Below are 22,452 nucleotides of genomic sequence, written 5' to 3' on the forward strand. Positions count from 1 at the left end.
TTTAATTAATTTAATGATAGTGTAGTGTTAGGTTTAATTGTAACTTAGGTTAGGATTTATTTTACAGGTAATTTTGTATTTCTTTTAGCTAGGTAGTTATTAAATAGTTAATAACTATTTAATAACTATTCTAACTAGCTAAAATAAATACAAAGTTACCTGTAAAATAAAAATAAATCCTAAGATAGCTACAATGTAATTATTAATTACATTGTAGCTATCTTAGGGTTTATTTTACAGGTAAGTATTTAGTTTTAAATAGGATTAATTTAGTTAATAAGAGTTATAATATTTAGATTTATTTAATTAATATTTAAGTTAGGGGGGTGTTAGGGTTAGACTTAGGTTTAGGGGTTAATAAATGTATTATAGTTATGGCGGTGTAGGGGGGGCAGGATAGGAGTTAATAAATTTATTATAGGTTGTGGCGGTGTAGGGGGGGCAGGATAGGGGTTAATAAATTTATTATAGTGGCGACGGTGTAGGGGGGCAGGATAGGGGTTAATAAATTTATTATAGGTTGCGGCGGTGTAGGGGGGGGCAGGATAGGGGTTAATAAATTTATTATAGTGGCGGCGGTGTAGGGGGGCAGGATAGGGGTTAATAAATTTATTATAGTGGCGACGGTGTAGGGGGGCAGGATAGGGGTTAATAAATTTATTATAGGTTGCGGCGGTGTAGGGGGGGGCAGGATAGGGGTTAATAAATTTATTATAGTGGCGGCGGTGTAGGGGGGGCAGGATAGGGGTTAATAAATTTATTATAGGTTGTGGCAGTGCAGGGGGGCAGGATAGTGGTTAATAAATTTATTATAGGTGGCGACGGTGTAGGGGGTCAGATTAGGGGTTAATAAGTTTAATATAGGTGGCGGCGGGGTCCGGGAGCGGCGGTTTAGGGGTTAATACATTTATTATAGTTGCGGCGGTGTCCGGGAGCGGCGGTTTAGGGGTTAATAACTTTAGTTGCGGCAGTGTAGGGGGCGGCAGATTAGGGGTTAATATGTATAATGTAGCTTGCGGTGGGCTCCAGGAGCGGCGGTTTAGGGGGTAATACATTTATTTAGTTGCGGCGGTGTAGGGGGGGACAGATTAGGGGTGTTTAGACTCAGGGTACATGTTAGGGTGTTAGGTGCAGACGTTTCTCATAGGAATCAATGGGATATCGGTCAGCAGCGAACATGAACTTTCGCTATGGTCAGACTCCCATTGATTCCTATGGGATCCGCCGCCTCCAGGGCGGTGGTTTGAAAACTAGGTACGCTGGGCCGGAAAATTGCCGAGCGTACCTGCTAGTCATTTGATAACTAGCAAAAGTAGTCAGATTGTGCCGAACTTGTGTGCGGAACATCTGGAGTGACGTAAGAATTGATCTGTGTCGGACTGAGCCCGGCGGATCGAAGCTTACGTCACTAAATTCTACTTTTGCCGGCGTGTAGGGCTTGATAACTTAGGCGAATCAGCCTCGCCACAAATACGCTGCGGAATTCCAGCATATTTGAGGTTGACGGCTTGATAACTAGGCCTCAGAGAATACAATTTTAAATAACGTTCTAATTTATTCTAATTTGTATGAGTCTCTTGGTATCATTTGTTGAAGGAGCAGCAATGCACTACTAGTTTCTAACTAAACACATGGTTGAGCCAATGACAATCGTTATATATCTGCAGCCACCAATCAACAGCTAGAACCTAGGTTCTTTGCTGTTCCTGAGCTTACCTAGATAAACCTTTCAGCAACGGATAACAAGAGAAGGAAGCAAATTAAATAATAGAAGTAAATTGTAAAGTTGTTTAAAATTGTATTCTTTATCTGAAACATGAAAGAAAATGTTTGGATTTCATGTCCCTTTAAAGCTAAGAGTATGTTTGAATTAATTAAGTCTCACTTTAAGGGGCCAATTTATCATAGTGCGAGCATACATGATACGATGTAGCGTATCATGTCCGCCACACATCGATAAATGCCGACAGCATGCACTGTAGGCATTTATCATTGCACAAGCAGTTCTGGTGAACTGCTTGTGCAATGCCGCCCCCTGCAGATTTGCTGCCAATTGGCCACTAGCAGGGGGTGTCAATCAACCCGATCGTATTGATTTCTGTCCGCTGCCTCAGAGCAGGTGGCCAAGTTATGGAGCAGCGGTCTTTAGACCGCTGCTTCATAACTTCTGTTTCCGGGAGCTTGATTCAGAGCTTGATAATTTGCTTGATAATTCGGCCCCTAAATCTACAGTTGTATTAAAGGCCCAATACATCACACCTTGCACACATGCAACATGGAAAAATAATTATTTTAATTGCAATACTTTGGAAACAGATTTGCAAAATTCTGCTTCTGTAATTGTGTGTAATTGTAAAGTATTTGAATATCTGTTTTTGTTATGGTAAAGTAATGTAAAGTAAAATTTGCCTAGAATGAGGGATTGATCATGGGTATTCTGGGGCATGGCCTGAATTTTTCCCTAAACTGTGATTCAGCATGCATGATTTAAAAGCTCTTTGTGTGCATCAGAAGTAATACGTGTAAGTAAACCCATACACCCAAGCGCAATACGCAATTGCATTTAACGAGTGTCGGGATAGCACAACAAATTTCCCTATTTATATCTATATATATCTATAACTATATATAATTATATATCTTTATAGGTATAGATATATATTTTACTAATAAAACATCAGATATAAATAGAAATATATATTTATAAATAAATAGAATATATTCTGCTATGTGAAGAACATTGGAATGTAATATATTAATATTTCATGTTACAGTAGGTTAGCGCAATTAGCTAAATGCTATTGGGTTTGCTCGTAAGAGTGTTATGTTTTCCCAGTTTTCTCTTTTTGCGCATGTCATGTTAGTGCATGAATGAATTTTTTTTACTTTCAACTTGTAATACGCACGCTACCCGAAGAGCACAAAAAGCCTCTATCTTGCAAGCTTAACAATCGAGAGGGACTGCAAACTACTGCTTCACTCGTAATCTAGCCCAGAGTATTTTACCAAAAGAAAACAGATTGTGAAGAAAAAACAAATTGTATCCTATGGTTCCAAAATTGGAACCAAAGGTGTGTCTTGGGCAGCGAAACAGTTACTTAGATATATTAAGAAAAAGAAAGTTCACTTATGCTAGGATGCCCATTACACAAAAAATATAAAAGATATGGTAATAAAAGTTTACTCAAATTATTATTGTTGATAATGATTATTGTATGAATTATTATATATTCTCATATTGATTATAGGAATTTCCATATCATATATCAGATTTACTCCTTTTACCCAATTGTTAGTCCGTTATTATTGTAATTATTTCAAACAACTCCAGAGAGCAAATTAAAATAAATTATGGAGACATAACTCCATTATCGTCCCCTAATGTGCGTTTCACTAAACGCTTCTTCAGAGGAGGGCATATAGTATCTTGTTTCTCTGTCGTGTCTTGTAATATCAAAGCTGACAAGCTTGTCTTGCTTTTCTTTTTCTTTATAATTGTTTTATTTGTTGTCTCCTTGACAGTAGATAGATAATTGTTGTTAAATAGAAGTGGCTTTATTTATGTCAATGAAGCTTATCTCTCAAATCCCTGCTTTGAATAGGGGTGGGTACAAATCTTCGAATTCTGCAATTTTTTAGTGGTGAAGTTGTGGGGAGTTAATTCAACAAGATATTTGTTTCATGAACAGGTTTTATTGACTCTCATGGTTATTGCTCATTGGAGTGACATCTGTTGTTCCAAATACTGACTTGTGAACTATGATACTTAGCTTACTACAAACACATACGGCAGCTGGGTAATAAAAGCTTGCGACAGATAGCGACTGTCTATACTTTTTATAGAAGCTGCAGTGACATTATATTATGGCCTTCACTAGTTGTTTCAGCAAACTTTGCTGAATACTGAAAAAAAGAGACTATCAAGATGGCCAACTACAGATATCTTTAACTATCCCCTTTTTTAAAACTCATCTGCTATGTCTCTATGTATTTATGCTATGCTAGAAAATTTCCCCACACCAAGTTTATATAAAGCATCCTCATACTTCACAGTAATTTGCCATCTGGATAGTGTTCCCAGGATGTAGTGTTAGTATTGCACAACTGTTAGCATTTTACATTTAGACAATCTCAAATTTTATATTCTTGGACCTGAATTTTATCATAATGGCTTATCGTTATGATTTCTAGCTTTACAAATGCAATGCTTCTATATAGATAAAGATTTTTGAACACCTAGGTAAATTTGCAGTGAACAGATTTTCCTGTGCAAGCCATGGAGCTTATCAGGATTGCAAGAGATACATCTAATCTCTTGTTGAGTTATCTGTCCACCTTGATAGACATGATTGATGGTTCTATAGAGATGTGGTTGTGCCATTTTCTTTAAAGCAATGATTTTGATTGCTCACTACATTTACTGGTCTTGTCACAAACAATAATAACTGATATCCAGTCAGCGGTTAAATTCCCCATATAAACATAGTAGATAGTCAGTAGTCTCACAACACATGACAAGTCACTGTTACTGTCACTGAATACTGGTTCCTTTATCAATTGCTTCCTGGTTGGTCGATTTCAATCCTACAGATCAGTTTATCAGCATTTTTCTGCTCCCGATCTGTGCTTTTCCATACGATAATACAATTTTCATATTGATTAAAGTTCAATTTGTATCTGACCTGATAGTGGGAGAATAATACATTATTATTATTATCGGTTATTTGTAGAGCGCCAACAGATTCCGCAGCGCTAATGGCTTTGACGATCACTATTCTAATGACAAAATGTGTTGATAAAGTGCAAAACTGGACTAGGTTGGCATGTTTGACAGTATTCCAAGATTATTTGGAATAATTCTATTGTCTTGTGCATTTGCAATACACTCTTAAACAACCACATATGCCATTTTAGATGTATATATGGTCTAGATTAATTAAACCTATATTCAGTACTATTGTATAGTCCCTCAGTAGTGGACAGGACATACATTTACATATGTATTTAATAGACAGCTAAGTGATATCCTGAAAAGCTAACAAGATTTGCAGGAAACATGAGAAAATGGAAATCCCAACCACAACATTGAGAAATGGCATTCAGCAATTGCACTCAGGAGTTAAAGGGACAGTCTAGTATAAACTAAACTTTCATTAATCAGATAGGACTTTTAATTTTAATCAACTTTAAATTTTACTTTTATCATCAAATTTGCTTTTTTCTCTTAATATTCTTAGTTTTAACTAAACATAGGTAGGCTCATATGCTAATTTCTAAGCCTTTGAGGGCTGCCTCTTATCACATGCTTTTTAAATCTCTTTTCAACACAAAGAGACAGAAAGTACACGTGGGCCATATAGATAACACTGTGTTCAGGCACCAGCACAAAACAATGCTAAATTTAAGTCAATAGATAATAAACAGTCACAGTCATGTGATCAGGGGGCTGGAAGAAGATTCCTAGATACAAGGTAATCACAGAGGTAAAAAGTACATTAATATAACTGTGTTGGTTATGCAAAACTGGGGAATGGGTAATAAAGGGATTATCTATCTTTTAAATCAATAACAATTATATGGTAGACTGTCCCTTTAAAGGGAACTATGATACTTAGCTTACTACAAACACATGCGGCAGCTGGGTAATAAAAGCTTTAAAGGGAACTATGATACTTAGCTTACTACAAACACATGCGGCAGCTGGGTAATAAAAGCTTGCGACAGATAGCGACTGTCTATACTTTTTATAGAAGCTGCAGTGACATTATATTATGGCCTTTAAAGGGACAGTCTACACCAGAATTTGTATTGTTTTAAAAGATAGATAATCCCTTTATTACCCATTCCCCAGTTTTGCATAACCAACACAGTTATATTAATACAACAAAAGAAAAGGGGGCGCCCTTGAGAGTATCTATAAATGGTAATATGTAGTATATGAGGTAGCTTATATGTTACCAATAGAAATGCACTTTTCAGTATAAATGATGATACACTGATTCAGTAGTAACTAGTATATATGTTGTGGACAGAGTAAATAGATGTTAACCTATACAATTTGATAATCACAATGTTAATAGGACAGTTGTATCTCACTCAAAACTAGTATATACGTTGTGAACAGAGTAAATAGATGTTAGCCTAAACAATTTGATAATCACAATGTTAATAGGATAGTTATATCTCACTCAAAGATAGTGGTTAATGGGTGACAATGATCACTATATTGTCCTTTATAAAGGTCTTGATAGTAGAATACCAAGGCAGCAATCTGTAGTGGTCCAGACCAGGATCCAATTAAGCAATCTAAAATATCAAACAGAGACAGATGCGCCACATGGCCCAATATTGTAGTTTCCAAATTTATGTAGATTTTACTATATAGTTGAACTCACATGTATTGGAGCACCTCAATTGGTGCAAATGACACAGTCTGGGATCTATAACAGTCACCCAGCAGACCGGCCTCTCGAGTTGTTCAGGGTCTGTGTAAAATAGAAAACACAAAAAAGCCTATATGGCCTAGTATTGTATGACTAGAGTGATTTCACACCAGATAGTAGTATAAGATTTTGAACTCACATTTGGTGAAGCATCCCCAATGATGCTATAGAGACAAGCTGGGATTAATTCAGTCACCCAACAGACTTAGCTCGTGGCATACAGCATGCAATAGTCCTCTCAGTGGTCTTTAGGTCAGTGATATCCTCAGATAAAAACCAGTTCATAGGCAGCAAGTGTTTATAGTAAAAGTTAAAATCACTTTAATAAAATAATATTAAATTGCGACGCGTTTCTCAGTCTCAGACTGTTTCCTCAGGCATAATAAAATGGTTTACAAACACTTGCTATATATTCCTAAACAAACCACTTAACATAATTGGTAACACTTGTTGTGGGTGTGGTTTATGACATCATCAGTATCCTAGCTACTGATATATTTTAGCAACAAATGTGACACAGTATTGTATACTTAAACAATGTACATCAGAGTTTACATTTTATGAGTCAAGTGAAACAATCTACCTCATACTTTGCAGTGCAAATATTAATCATAATACATAAAACACATCAATATTATAATATTGTAGCAATACATATATTTCCCCATATCCAGTGAGATTTGTCTCATGCTACTCAATCATATCTGATTCCTATCTCTATTTCTATTTAATGTCTAGGCTGGGTCTGTTTTATATCAGAACATCTTTAATCCATTGTTTAATGGTTTATCTTTTTTCTTATTTAGTTTTTAAGTGTCTGATCCCTCTCTGCCAATAGCCCCAATCTACATTTAATATGAGGGTAACTATTTTTTGTTCAAACCTTTGTATTAAACATTATAAGCCCTTTGATTTATTGGTATGTAATAGTTTTATAATCTACTGCTGTGCATAAACTGTGATTTCAAATGGCAGGTTGTTGACTAACCTTATAGGGCTATTGATCCATTAGATTCGAGTAGTTTCAAACGCCATCTGATGTTCTAAATGGCGTGTGTGTTGCGCTAATGCGCATGTGTACAACGTCAATGTGTATGTGAGTAATGTTGCCAAGGGAACAAATAGTGTTAGTCAATTATACGTTGTGCGTAAAACGTGATATGTCCCAAGCTGCGCCAGTGCGCATGTCAGCACTGCTAAGGCGTCTCAAGCTTTCGTTGCCAAGGGAACCGGAATCCCATTCAATCTCACATTATGCGTGTTATAGCCTTACAGCTGATAGGTTAGTATTATCTTGTAGGAGGTTTTTATTGTTTATGCTAGTGCGCATGTCAGCATTGCCAAGGAGTCTCAAGTTTTCATTGCCAAGGGAACCAGAATCTCATTCAGTCTCACGTTATGCGTGCTATAGCCTTTCGACTGATAGGCCAATATTATCTTGTAGGTGGTTTCCATTGTCCATGGGAAATAGACACCAACTACAAATTGAGACGTATATATTTGCTCTCTTGTCCACAGTAACCCCCATATAATAATGGCATATTAGTGGAAAAAATATATAATAATAATAAAGAGCAATATCATATTCCATGTGTACCGAGTCCTTCCCATCATAACATATCGTAGTGGGATATGATTACAGACATGTAATGACATAATACCATATTTAGAACAAATGTTAGCCAAAATGATGTATGTTGTTATACATCAGAATATGTATGTATATATTGTTCATATAGGAAATCATAAATATTATAAATTTTATAAATTTTATAAATTTTATAAAACTAGATCTCTTTTGACTCACAGTGTGTGTATTTCAGTAGTTAATATCCAGTGATACATACTACTATGTGATGTTGTTATAACAATATATAGGTCATATTATAACTAATCGTTATTATTGGGCTGATGGTACTGCGGCTCCATAGGAGTATATTTTACTAATACCCTTCCTTTATATGATGTCCCTATTTGTATTTACTAAGTGTCATGTATGTGTATAAACATGTGTGTATCTTAGTGGTGTCAAATTTCATAAACAATAGGATTAGTGGTTCAATTTCAAGATATAGTTGTTACTTTGGTGTTTTTTGATATCTAATTGATATGTGTATTCATTAATATTCTGCTCAAGTGACTATATGTGTTTACTTGTGTCAAATGTGTGTGTTAGATATATTTATATATTTGTTAGTGTCAGATTTTGGAAAAGTGATGTCTGATAGTTATATTTTTAGTCTTTATAGAAATTTTTCCTTAGTGTGTAGGAAGAGATATACTTGCAAAAAGTGTTAGATAAATTTCAGATGTAGTATATCTATAAGTATATATAGATATCTTAAAGTGTCATTCCGTTTGATGTATATTACCTTAAGTGTGATATATGTGTCATTACGTGTGATATATATGTGTGTGCCCTCCTAATAATTTAACCCAATGTGTCACTTATATCAGAATGTGTATCAAAGAATATATATTACCAATAAAGATAGATGGTAATAAGTGCAAGATATGCCCAGTGATGGTCACATTTTTCCTCCATAGAAAGGCATAATGTATAAGAATAGATCTATACGTGTAGGTATAGATGTTTTGTTCTTAAATCTACAGGGTTATTCATAGGGTATTATGGTGGACTTGATATAACTTTACAGATCAAATGCTGCTAGATCTACGCACTCATTCAGACCCTCCGGAACTAAAGTGTGTAGTTTGTGAATCCAGAATGTTTCTCTCCGGCGTAGAGTAAGCATGGGGTTATGACTGTTCCTTGGTACTTGCTCTATAGGTAGAATATGAACAGATTTGGAACTACCTTTATGTGCGTAAGCACAATGCCTTGATAGGCTGTGTTTAAGAAATTTTCTTTCTATGTTATATTTGTGTTCACTCCATCTTTTCTTTATGGTTCGGGAGGTACGCCCTACATATTGGACCCCACATGTACAGCTAATCAGATAAATTACGTACGTGGATTCACATGAGAGTCTCTTGGTGATCTTAAATTGTTCCCCCGTTTGATATGAACAGAACGTATTGGTACCAGCTCTCACCACTTTGCACATATTGCATCGTGGCTTGAGACATTTATATACTCCATTTTTGGGCATAAACTTGCCCAAAAAAGTCCTATTAGGGACTATGACCTGATTTTGTGATGATATTTTATCTCTCACTATCTTACTTGGGGCCAATTTGTTTTTGAGTGTAGGGGCTCTCCTATAGACAATCCTAGGCTTCATAGACACAGAGTTTTTTAGAAATGGGTCGTCACATATAATGGGCCAATGTTTTATAATGATGTTACTAATTTCTCTATATTGGCTACTATAGCCAGTGATGAAAAGTGGTGTTTTACCTGACTCATAGTTTTTTTCTTCATTGGATTTAACTTTTGATTTGGTTTGTGACAAATATTTGTTTCTGTCATCATGCAGAGCTCTTAAATATCCTTTTTGTACTAGATCAGATGGGTACCCTTTTTCCATGAATCTATCTTTGAGAATCATAGATTGTTTTTTGTAGCTTTCTATTGTGCTACAATTCCGTCGGATTCTTCTGAATTGCCCATATGGGACATTCTTTTTCCAACAGTGATAGTGGTTACTCCCATAATTGAGAAAGCTGTTACAATCAACCTTCTTAAAAAAGGTTTCTGACATGATATCTCCAGTAGCAGAAAAAAAGAGAAGTAGATCCAAATATTCAATCATGTTAGATTGAATATTACTTGTAAATTCCAAATCAAATTCATTTGAATTTAAAGAATTGGTATATATTACTGCCTCCTCATATGTGCCTCTAAACAAAAAAATCAGATCATCTATATAACGGCCATAGAACACCAGACTCGCACTCATAGGAGATCCATATACATGGGTCTCCTCAAATTTGCCCATGTATAAGTTGGCAAAACTGGGTGCGAATCTGGTGCCCATGGCCGTCCCCTTCACCTGAAGGTAGTACATACCCTGATAAAGAAAATAGTTGTGATGTAAAATGAACTGAATTAGTTCAGTAATAAATTGTTGCTGTCTGACTGGCATGTAGATATCAGATGCCAAGTATGACTGGATTACTCTTAATCCTTTGTCATGTGGGATGTTTGAATATAACGAGCTAACGTCGCTCGTAATCCACCACAGGTTCTGGTCAGTCTTAGTAATCCCCAGAGTAGCTAGCTTATTTATTAAATCAGTCGAATCTTTTATAAAAGATTGTAAGGTAATCACATGTTTCTGTAAAAATGAATCCACATATGCGGAAACATGGTCGGTGAGGCTATCTATGCCTGCCACTATAGGGCGGCCAGGAGGTTTAGAAGAATTTTTGTGTATTTTGGGAAGATGATAGTAGAAGGCCACACTCGGATTTTTCGGATAGAGGTAGTCCTTCTCCTTTTTAGTAAGAATGCCTTCATCAAAACCCTCAGAGAGGAGAGATAATAGTTGTTTTTGATACACAAATGTGGGATTGCTAGGTAATATCCTATAGTGGCTGGCATTGTTGAGAATATTATTAGCCTCCTCAATGTAGTCTGTGATATTCTGAAGCACTATTCCTCCGCCCTTGTCTGCTTGGCGGATCACAAGTTCTTTGTTGTTACTTAGAGATTTAAGAGCAATACGTTCCCCAGGGCTCAGATTATTTTTATATTTAGATCTTTTGGAGAGTTTCTCCAGATCCTTTAACACCATAGATTGAAAGATAGAAATATGTGAATTCTTGGTTCTATGTGGATTAAAGTTCGATTTTGGCTTAAAATCGGTATGGATGTAATTTTCGGTCAGTTGTTCCAACAGAGTATCTGGTTCATACATGATTGTACCCTCAGTCAAACGCTCATTCATAGAATCCACAATAATTGGTCTATTAGTTGTATTTTTAAGGCGTTTCTCTGCAAAATATTTTTGCAACGACAGTTTTCTTGTGAAATTGTTTATATCCACAAATAACTGGAACATATTGGGACTATTGGAAGGGCTAAATGACAGACCCTTTCCCAGAACTCTAATTTCGTCATCTGATAGTTCAAAATTAGACAAATTATGTATCCCTTTTTTATAATTTAACAGCTTTTCTTTTTTGAGGGTTGAGGATTTTCCTCTACTTCCCCGTTTCCGAATGTTCTTTTTTGTCGCGGCGGCCGGGGGGATAGGGTCCACTGCTCTAGTTGTGAGTTGTGGCCCACACCTAAAAAAGGAGTGCGACTAACTCCTTCATCGTATGGTGTTGGTGGGTTACTTGTATTATTATGACTTTCTATAGTCAATGGTTGGTACCTATTATCAGATTCAGATGATTTATTTCTGATATTAGGTTGATGTGGATGTTCAGACTGTTTTGGGAAATAGTAGCTGCTTTTTTCTTTATATACTGGTCTTTCTTGGTGATTATTGGGTGTTATATTCTGGGGGATTTCAACATAATGTTGATTGTTCCCTCCATATGGTTGACAGTCTAAATGATTGCGGGAATTTTGAGGACTATCAACATAATGTTGGTTAGTCATTCTTGGAGGTTGATAATCTGAATAATTGTGTGGTCCAGAGTGGCGATATTGATTGAAATCACCTCTCTGTTCATTCTCATAATTTTGTTCATTATGTTTAGTTCTATAATCCTGTCCATATGAATGGTTGGATTTGTGATGATAACTGCCATTATTTTGGGATCTACTAAAAGATAAATGATTATTGCTACCCCTTTGTAAATTTGTATCATTATGTCCCATATGTGAGTGTTCAGTATGTCCAATTTTATAAGGTATATGATGTTGTTTGTTATCTCTATGAGTGTATGGCTCGTATGAAGAAGGTTTATAGTTTGTATTCCTGTAATTGCCATAATTTTGTTGGGGTCTTCTTTGATTTTCATTATATGCAGGAGAATGTTTATACATGTTCTTTGTATTAATACCATCATGTTGTTGAGTTCTTCTATTGTTGGTCATATGTGTATAATGATTATCATTACTTTTATTATTGATATAGTAATTGCCATTACTTCTGTTGTTTGTACGATTATAGGTATAGACTTCTCCTTTGGAGTAGTCATCTTCATCTCTACTTAGTTTTTTGTTTTTCTTTTTGATGATATCCCTCTGATACTCTTCTGCATTGTCATATGCAGATTTTCTAAGTTTCTCAAAATCAGTATGTGTGATAAATTTCTCAAGTTCTTTCTGTATCTTATCTATTTCAATACCGACATCATTAAATAGTTTTTGTCGATGTTTAATTAGGATATCCATGAAAGTGTGGGCACAGACATTGAGGGCATCTTCCCACTCCTTATTGACTTCAGGATTGTCTTTAAAAGAGCAGTTTTTTAATACTCTCAGACCCCTAGGGATTTGGTTCTTAGCTTTATATTTTTGTAATGTTTCAAAATCCCACCAATGTCTGTGCTCAGTCTTCAAAAGATTCTCTAGTGTATAAAATAGTGTTTGCATAGAGGGATCACTATTGCCCTCATTTGTACACTCAATAGTGTTCATACAGCCATTTTTCCTCCTATTATTTCTCTCTAAAGATGAGAGCATGATACAATCAGGTCGTCTACCCCTGGTGGCCTACTTAAATTATTAATACAACAAAAGAAAAGGGGGCGCCCTTGAGAGTATCTATAAATGGTAATATGTAGTATATGAGGTAGCTTATATGTTACCAATAGAAATGCACTTTTCAGTATAAATGATGATACACTGATTCAGTAGTAACTAGTATATATGTTGTGGACAGAGTAAATAGATGTTAACCTATACAATTTGATAATCACAATGTTAATAGGACAGTTGTATCTCACTCAAAACTAGTATATACGTTGTGAACAGAGTAAACAGATGTTAGCCTAAACAATTTGATAATCACAATGTTAATAGGATAGTTATATCTCACTCAAAGATAGTGGTTAATGGGTGACAATGATCACTATATTGTCCTTTATAAAGGTCTTGATAGTAGAATACCAAGGCAGCAATCTGTAGTGGTCCAGACCAGGATCCAATTAAGCAATCTAAAATATCAAACAGAGACAGATGCGCCACATGTCCCAATATTGTAGTTTCCAAATTTATGTAGATTTTACTATATAGTTGAACTCACATGTATTGGAGCACCTCAACTGGTGCAAATGACACAGTCTGTATTGAAATAGATAAGATACAGAAAGAACTTGAGAAATTTATCACACATACTGATTTTGAGAAACTTAGAAAATCTGCATATGACAATGCAGAAGAGTATCAGAGGGATATCATCAAAAAGAAAAACAAAAAACTAAGTAGAGATGAAGATGACTACTCCAAAGGAGAAGTCTATACCTATAATCGTACAAACAACAGAAGTAATGGCAATTACTATATCAATAATAAAAGTAATGATAATCATTATACACATATGACCAACAATAGAAGAACTCAACAACATGATGGTATTAATACAAAGAACATGTATAAACATTCTCCTGCATATAATGAAAATCAAAGAAGACCCCAACAAAATTATGGCAATTACAGGAATACAAACTATAAACCTTCTTCATACGAGCCATACACTCATAGAGATAACAAACAACATCATATACCTTATAAAATTGGACATACTGAACACTCACATATGGGACATAATGATACAAATTTACAAAGGGGTAGCAATAATCATTTATCTTTTAGTAGATCCCAAAATAATGGCAGTTATCATCACAAATCCAACCATTCATATGGACAGGATTATAGAACTAAACATAATGAACAAAATTATGAGAATGAACAGAGAGGTGATTTCAATCAATATCGCCACTCTGGACCACACAATTATTCAGATTATCAACCTCCAAGAATGACTAACCAACATTATGTTGATAGTCCTCAAAATTCCCGCAATCATTTAGACTGTCAACCATATGGAGGGAACAATCAACATTATGTTGAAATCCCCCAGAATATAACACCCAATAATCACCAAGAAAGACCAGTATATAAAGAAAAAAGCAGCTACTATTTCCCAAAACAGTCTGAACATCCACATCAACCTAATATCAGAAATAAATCATCTGAATCTGATAATAGGTACCAACCATTGACTATAGAAAGTCATAATAATACAAGTAACCCACCAACACCATACGATGAAGGAGTTAGTCGCACTCCTTTTTTAGGTGTGGGCCACAACTCACAACTAGAGCAGTGGACCCTATCCCCCCGGCCGCCGCGACAAAAAAGAACATTCGGAAACGGGGAAGTAGAGGAAAATCCTCAACCCTCAAAAAAGAAAAGCTGTTAAATTATAAAAAAGGGATACATAATTTGTCTAATTTTGAACTATCAGATGACGAAATTAGAGTTCTGGGAAAGGGTCTGTCATTTAGCCCTTCCAATAGTCCCAATATGTTCCAGTTATTTGTGGATATAAACAATTTCACAAGAAAACTGTCGTTGCAAAAATATTTTGCAGAGAAACGCCTTAAAAATACAACTAATAGACCAATTATTGTGGATTCTATGAATGAGCGTTTGACTGAGGGTACAATCATGTATGAACCAGATACTCTGTTGGAACAACTGACCGAAAATTACATCCATACCGATTTTAAGCCAAAATCGAACTTTAATCCACATAGAACCAAGAATTCACATATTTCTATCTTTCAATCTATGGTGTTAAAGGATCTGGAGAAACTCTCCAAAAGATCTAAATATAAAAATAATCTGAGCCCTGGGGAACGTATTGCTCTTAAATCTCTAAGTAACAACAAAGAACTTGTGATCCGCCAAGCAGACAAGGGCGGAGGAATAGTGCTTCAGAATATCACAGACTACATTGAGGAGGCTAATAATATTCTCAACAATGCCAGCCACTATAGGATATTACCTAGCAATCCCACATTTGTGTATCAAAAACAACTATTATCTCTCCTCTCTGAGGGTTTTGATGAAGGCATTCTTACTAAAAAGGAGAAGGACTACCTCTATCCGAAAAATCTGAGTGTGGCCTTCTACTATCATCTTCCCAAAATACACAAAAATTCTTCTAAACCTCCTGGCCGCCCTATAGTGGCAGGCATAGATAGCCTCACCGACCATGTTTCCGCATATGTGGATTCATTTTTACAGAAACATGTGATTACCTTACAATCTTTTATAAAAGATTCGACTGATTTAATAAATAAGCTAGCTACTCTGGGGATTACTAAGACTGACCAGAACCTGTGGTGGATTACGAGCGACGTTAGCTCGTTATATTCAAACATCCCACATGACAAAGGATTAAGAGTAATCCAGTCATACTTGGCATCTGATATCTACATGCCAGTCAGACAGCAACAATTTATTACTGAACTAATTCAGTTCATTTTACATCACAACTATTTTCTTTATCAGGGTATGTACTACCTTCAGGTGAAGGGGACGGCCATGGGCACCAGATTCGCACCCAGTTTTGCCAACTTATACATGGGCAAATTTGAGGAGACCCATGTATATGGATCTCCTATGAGTGCGAGTCTGGTGTTCTATGGCCGTTATATAGATGATCTGATTTTTTTTGTTTAGAGGCACATATGAGGAGGCAGTAATATATACCAATTCTTTAAATTCAAATGAATTTGATTTGGAATTTACAAGTAATATTCAATCTAACATGATTGAATATTTGGATCTACTTCTCTTTTTTTCTGCTACTGGAGATATCATGTCAGAAACCTTTTTTAAGAAGGTTGATTGTAACAGCTTTCTCAATTATGGGAGTAACCACTATCACTGTTGGAAAAAGAATGTCCCATATGGGCAATTCAGAAGAATCCGACGGAATTGTAGCACAATAGAAAGCTACAAAAAACAATCTATGATTCTCAAAGATAGATTCATGGAAAAAGGGTACCCATCTGATCTAGTACAAAAAGGATATTTAAGAGCTCTGCATGATGACAGAAACAAATATTTGTCACAAACCAAATCAAAAGTTAAATCCAATGAAGAAAAAAACTATGAGTCAGGTAAAACACCACTTTTCATCACTGGCTATAGTAGCCAATATAGAGAAATTAGTAACATCATTATAAAACATTGGCCCATTATATGTGACGACCCATTTCTAAAAAACTCTGTGTCTATGAAGCCTAGGATTGTCTATAGGAGAGCCCCTACACTCAAAAACAATATATCACACGTAATGACACATATATCACACTTAAGGTAATATACATCAAACGGAATGACACTTTAAGTTATCTATATATACTTATAGATATACTACATCTGAAATTTATCTAACACTTTTTGCAAGTATATCTCTTCCTACACACTAAGGAAAAATTTCTATAAAGACTAAAAATATAACTATCAGACATCACTTTTCCAAAATCTGACACTAACAAATATATAAATATATAAATATATCTAACACACACATTTGACACAAGTAAACACATATAGTCACTTGAGCAGAATATTAATGAATACACATATCAATTAGATATCAAAAAACACCAAAGTAACAACTATATCTTGAAATTGAACCACTAATCCTATTGTTTATGAAATTTGACACCACTAAGATACACACATGTTTATACACATACATGACACTTAGTAAATACAAATAGGGACATCATATAAAGGAAGGGTATTAGTAAAATATACTCCTATGGAGCCGCAGTACCATCAGCCCAATAATAACGATTAGTTATAATATGACCTATATATTGTTATAACAACATCACATAGTAGTATGTATCACTGGATATTAACTACTGAAATACACACACTGTGAGTCAAAAGAGATCTAGTTTTATAAAATTTATAAAATTTATAAAATTTATAATATTTATGATTTCCTATATGAACAATATATACATACATATTCTGATGTATAACAACATACATCATTTTGGCTAACATTTGTTCTAAATATGGTATTATGTCATTACATGTCTGTAATCATATCCCACTACGATATGTTATGATGGGAAGGACTCGGTACACATGGAATATGATATTGCTCTTTATTATTATTATATATTTTTTCCACTAATATGCCATTATTATATGGGGGTTACTGTGGACAAGAGAGCAAATATATACGTCTCAATTTGTAGTTGGTGTCTATTTCCCATGGACAATGGAAACCACCTACAAGATAATATTGGCCTATCAGTCGAAAGGCTATAGCACGCATAACGTGAGACTGAATGAGATTCTGGTTCCCTTGGCAATGAAAACTTGAGACTCCTTGGCAATGCTGACATGCGCACTAGCATAAACAATAAAAACCTCCTACAAGATAATACTAACCTATCAGCTGTAAGGCTATAACACGCATAATGTGAGATTGAATGGGATTCCGGTTCCCTTGGCAACGAAAGCTTGAGACGCCTTAGCAGTGCTGACATGCGCACTGGCGCAGCTTGGGACGTATCACGTTTTACGCACAACGTATAATTGACTAACACTATTTGTTCCCTTGGCAACATTACTCACATACACATTGACGTTGTACACATGCGCATTAGCGCAACACACACGCCATTTAGAACATCAGATGGCGTTTGAAACTACTCGAATCTAATGGATCAATAGCCCTATAAGGTTAGTCAACAACCTGCCATTTGAAATCACAGTTTATGCACAGCAGTAGATTATAAAACTATTACATACCAATAAATCAAAGGGCTTATAATGTTTAATACAAAGGTTTGAACAAAAAATAGTTACCCTCATATTAAATGTAGATTGGGGCTATTGGCAGAGAGGGATCAGACACTTAAAAACTAAATAAGAAAAAAGATAAACCATTAAACAATGGATTAAAGATGTTCTGATATAAAACAGACCCAGCCTAGACATTAAATAGAAATAGAGATAGGAATCAGATATGATTGAGTAGCATGAGACAAATCTCACTGGATATGGGGAAATATATGTATTGCTACAATATTATAATATTGATGTGTTTTATGTATTATGATTAATATTTGCACTGCAAAGTATGAGGTAGATTGTTTCACTTGACTCATAAAATGTAAACTCTGATGTACATTGTTTAAGTATACAATACTGTGTCACATTTGTTGCTAAAATATATCAGTAGCTAGGATACTGATGATGTCATAAACCACACCCACAACAAGTGTTACCAATTATGTTAAGTGGTTTGTTTAGGAATATATAGCAAGTGTTTGTAAACCATTTTATTATGCCTGAGGAAACAGTCTGAGACTGAGAAACGCGTCGCAATTTAATATTATTTTATTAAAGTGATTTTAACTTTTACTATAAACACTTGCTGCCTATGAACTGGTTTTTATCTGAGGATATCACTGACCTAAAGACCACTGAGAGGACTATTGCATGCTGTATGCCACGAGCTAAGTCTGTTGGGTGACTGAATTAATCCCAGCTTGTCTCTATAGCATCATTGGGGATGCTTCACCAAATGTGAGTTCAAAATCTTATACTACTATCTGGTGTGAAATCACTCTAGTCATACAATACTAGGCCATATAGGCTTTTTTGTGTTTTCTATTTTACACAGACCCTGAACAACTCGAGAGGCCGGTCTGCTGGGTGACTGTTATAGATCCCAGACTGTGTCATTTGCACCAATTGAGGTGCTCCAATACATGTGAGTTCAACTATATAGTAAAATCTACATAAATTTGGAAACTACAATATTGGGCCATGTGGCGCATCTGTCTCTGTTTGACAGTTATATTAATATACTTTTAACCTCTGTGATTATCTTGTATCTAAGCCTCTGCAGACTGCTCCTTTATTTCAGTTCTTTTGACAGACTTGCAGTTTAGCCAATCAGTGCCTGCTCCCAGATAACTTCACGTGCACGAGCACAGTGTTATCTATATGAAATACGTGAACTAACACCCTCTAGTGGTGAAAAACTGTGCATTCTAAAAAGATGTCGCCTTTAAGGTCTAAGAAATTAGCATATGAACCTCTTAGGCTAAGCTTTCAACTAAGAATACCATGAGAACAAAGCAAAATTGGTGATAAAAGTAAAATGGAAATTTTTTTAAAATGACATGCTCTATCTGAATCATGAAAGTTTATTTTGGCCTAGACTGTCCCTTTAAGTATTTACCATTCAGTCCTGTTTCTTTAAAACGTCAATCTTCTTAAACTTATAGAAATGTGGCAAAGAAAAACCTCATTGTGAGTAAGATTTGGTAATTGATGTTTGTATGGGGAGTTCTGCAACTTTTGACAAACTTTAAAACCTTGTCACTTATCAGTTTCACATTACAGTGTGAGAACTATTAAAATCCAGTTACAGAAGATGACACTTTCTTCTTATGTAAATTAATATCCTGCACTGTTCTTGCTGATTTTAGATGAAAATTTCGCCAAAACAGTAAACAAAGTTTTCTTAATTTAAAAAATAAATAAAAACAATAACTAAAAAATGCTTTTAACATTATGGGCCAGAGTGGCGCACTAACCGCTACATGCAAGCAAAAAGGGGTTAATTGCTGTGATTTGTGCGCATCAGATTTAGCAATAGTATTACAAGTTGAAAGTAAACGCGATTGTTTGAGCAAAATTGAAGTTAACACGCATAGGGATAGCTCATCCTCAGAGCTCTGGTTAACAGTTTAGCAAAACAAAAAAGTGTCACAAAAAACATAAAAAAATACAATGAAGAGTACAGTTACACTCATAATAGCATTAAAGGGATTTTGTACACTATGTATAAACTGTTTTATAGATGATCCACTTATATAGCCCATCTGGAAGTGTTTTTGTAAACATGTATTAGTTTTGCTTATTTTTTAATAACATTGTGATGATTTTAAAACTCCTAAACAAGCCCCACAGTGCCAGATGTATACACACACGTTTACAGACTACTGCTGGCTCCTGTTTGTGTAATCTGTCTTTTCATATGCAGGGAAGGGGGATGGGGGAGTGTCTGCTGTTCTTGTTTTCCCATCATCTGCCCCAGCCTAACATTCGCCTAGATTTAATCAGCCAATCAGATTCAAATTCAATCGGATTGATCAGAACAGCCAATAGAATGCAAGCTCAATCTGATTGGCTGATCCAATCAGCCAATCGGATTGCAGTTGAATCTGATTGGCTGATTCAATCATCCAATCAGATTTTTCCTACCTTAATTCCGATTGGCTGATAGAATCCTATCAGCCAATCGGAATTTGAGGGACGCCATCTTGGATGACGTCATTTAAAGGAACCTTCATTCGTCGTTAGTCCGTCGGTAAGGAAGGATGGCTCCGCGTCGGCTGCTTCAAGATGGACCCGCTCCGCTCCGGATGGAAGAAGATAGAAGATGCCACCTGGATGAAGACTTCCGACCCTCTGGAGGACCTCTTCTGGCCGGATAGGATAAAGACTTCGGACCCTCTGGAGGACCTCTTCTGGCCGGATAGGATGAAGACTTCAGACCCTCTTCTGGACGGATCGGTGATACCCGGCTGGGTGAATACAAGGTAGGAAGATCTTCAGGGGCTTAGTGTTAGGTTTTTTAAGGGGGTTTGGGTTAGATTAGGGGTATGTGGGTGGTGGGTTGTAATGTTGGGGGGTATTGTATGTTTTTTTTTCAGGCAAAAGAGCTGATTTCTTTGGGGCATGCCCTGCAAAAAGCCCTTTTAAGGGCTGGTAAGGTAATAGAGCTGTTAACTTTTTATTTTAGAATAGGGTAGGGCATTTTTTTTATTTTGGGGGCTTTGTTATTTTTTTAGGGGGCTTAGAGTAGGTGTAATTAGTTTAAAATTCATGTAATTTTTTTTTGTAATTTAGTTTAGTTGATTTAATTGTAGGTAATTGTAGTTAATTTATTTAATTTATTTATTGCTAGTGTAGTGTTAGGTTTAATTGTAACTTAGATTAGGATTTATTTTACAGGTAATTTTGTAATTATTTTAGCTAGGTAGCTATTAAATAGTTAATAACTATTTAATAGCGATTGTACCTAGTTAAAATAAATACAAAGTTGCCTGTAAAATAAATATAAATCCTAAAATAGCTACAATATAATTATTATTTATATTGTAGCTATATTAGGGTTTATTTTACAGCTAAGTATTTAGCTTTAAATAGGATTAATTTATTTAATAAGAAATAATTTATTTCGTTAGATTAAAATTATATTTAATTTAGGGGGGTGTTAGGGTTCGACTTAGCTTTAGGGGTTAATACATTTATTAGAGTAGCGTCGAGGTCCGGTCGGCAGATTAGGGGTTAATACTTGAAGTTAGGTGTCGGCGATGTTAGGGAGGGCAGATTAGGGGTTAATACTATTTATTATAGGGTTTGCGAGGCGGGAGTGAGGCGGTTTAGCTGTTAATACATTTATTATAGTGGCGGCAAGGTCCGGTCAGCAGATTAGGGGTTAATAAGTGTAGGTAAGGTAGCGGCGACGTGGGGGGGCAGATTAGGGGTTAATAAATATAAAATATGGGTCGGCGGTGTTAGGGGCAGCAGATTAGGGGTTCATAGGGATAATGTAGGTTGCGGCGGTGTCCGGAGCGGCAGATTAGGGGTTAATAATAAAATGCAGAGGTCAGCGATAGTGGGGGCGGAAGATTGGGGGTTAATAAGTGTAAGGTTAGGGGTGTTTAGACTCGGGGTACATGTTAGGGTGTTAGGTGCAGACTTAGGAAGTGTTTCCCCATAGGAAACAATGGGGCTGCGTTAGGAGCTGAACGCTGCTTTTTTGCAGGTGTTACATTTTTTGCAGCTCAAACTGCCCCATTGTTTCCTATGGGGGAATCATGCACGAGCACGTTTTTCAAGCTGGCCGCTACCGTAAGCATTTTAGAGTTGAAGTGGCAGTAAATTATGCTCTACGCTCCCTTTTTGGAGCCTAACGCAGCCCTTCAGAGAACTCTAAATACCAGCGTTATTTAAAAGGTGCGGGGGAAAAAAAAACACGCGTAGCTAATGCACCCCTTTGGCCGCAAAACTCTAAATCTAGCCGATTATCAACAGTGCTAAACTGGGATCTTCTAAGTAAGTTTTTAAAAGGTTTCA

At 35.8% G+C, this 22,452-nt stretch overlaps 1 protein-coding gene across 1 annotated transcript in view; it reads right to left on the reverse strand.

The window, feature by feature from the left end:
- Window positions 1-22,452, reverse strand: part of ST8SIA2 (ST8 alpha-N-acetyl-neuraminide alpha-2,8-sialyltransferase 2) — a 767,470-nt gene that overhangs the window by 644,040 nt on the left and 100,978 nt on the right. The window lies entirely within an intron of this gene.

Source organism: Bombina bombina, chromosome 6 (genome assembly GCF_027579735.1).
Source record: "Bombina bombina isolate aBomBom1 chromosome 6, aBomBom1.pri, whole genome shotgun sequence".
NCBI lineage: Eukaryota > Metazoa > Chordata > Amphibia > Anura > Bombinatoridae > Bombina > Bombina bombina.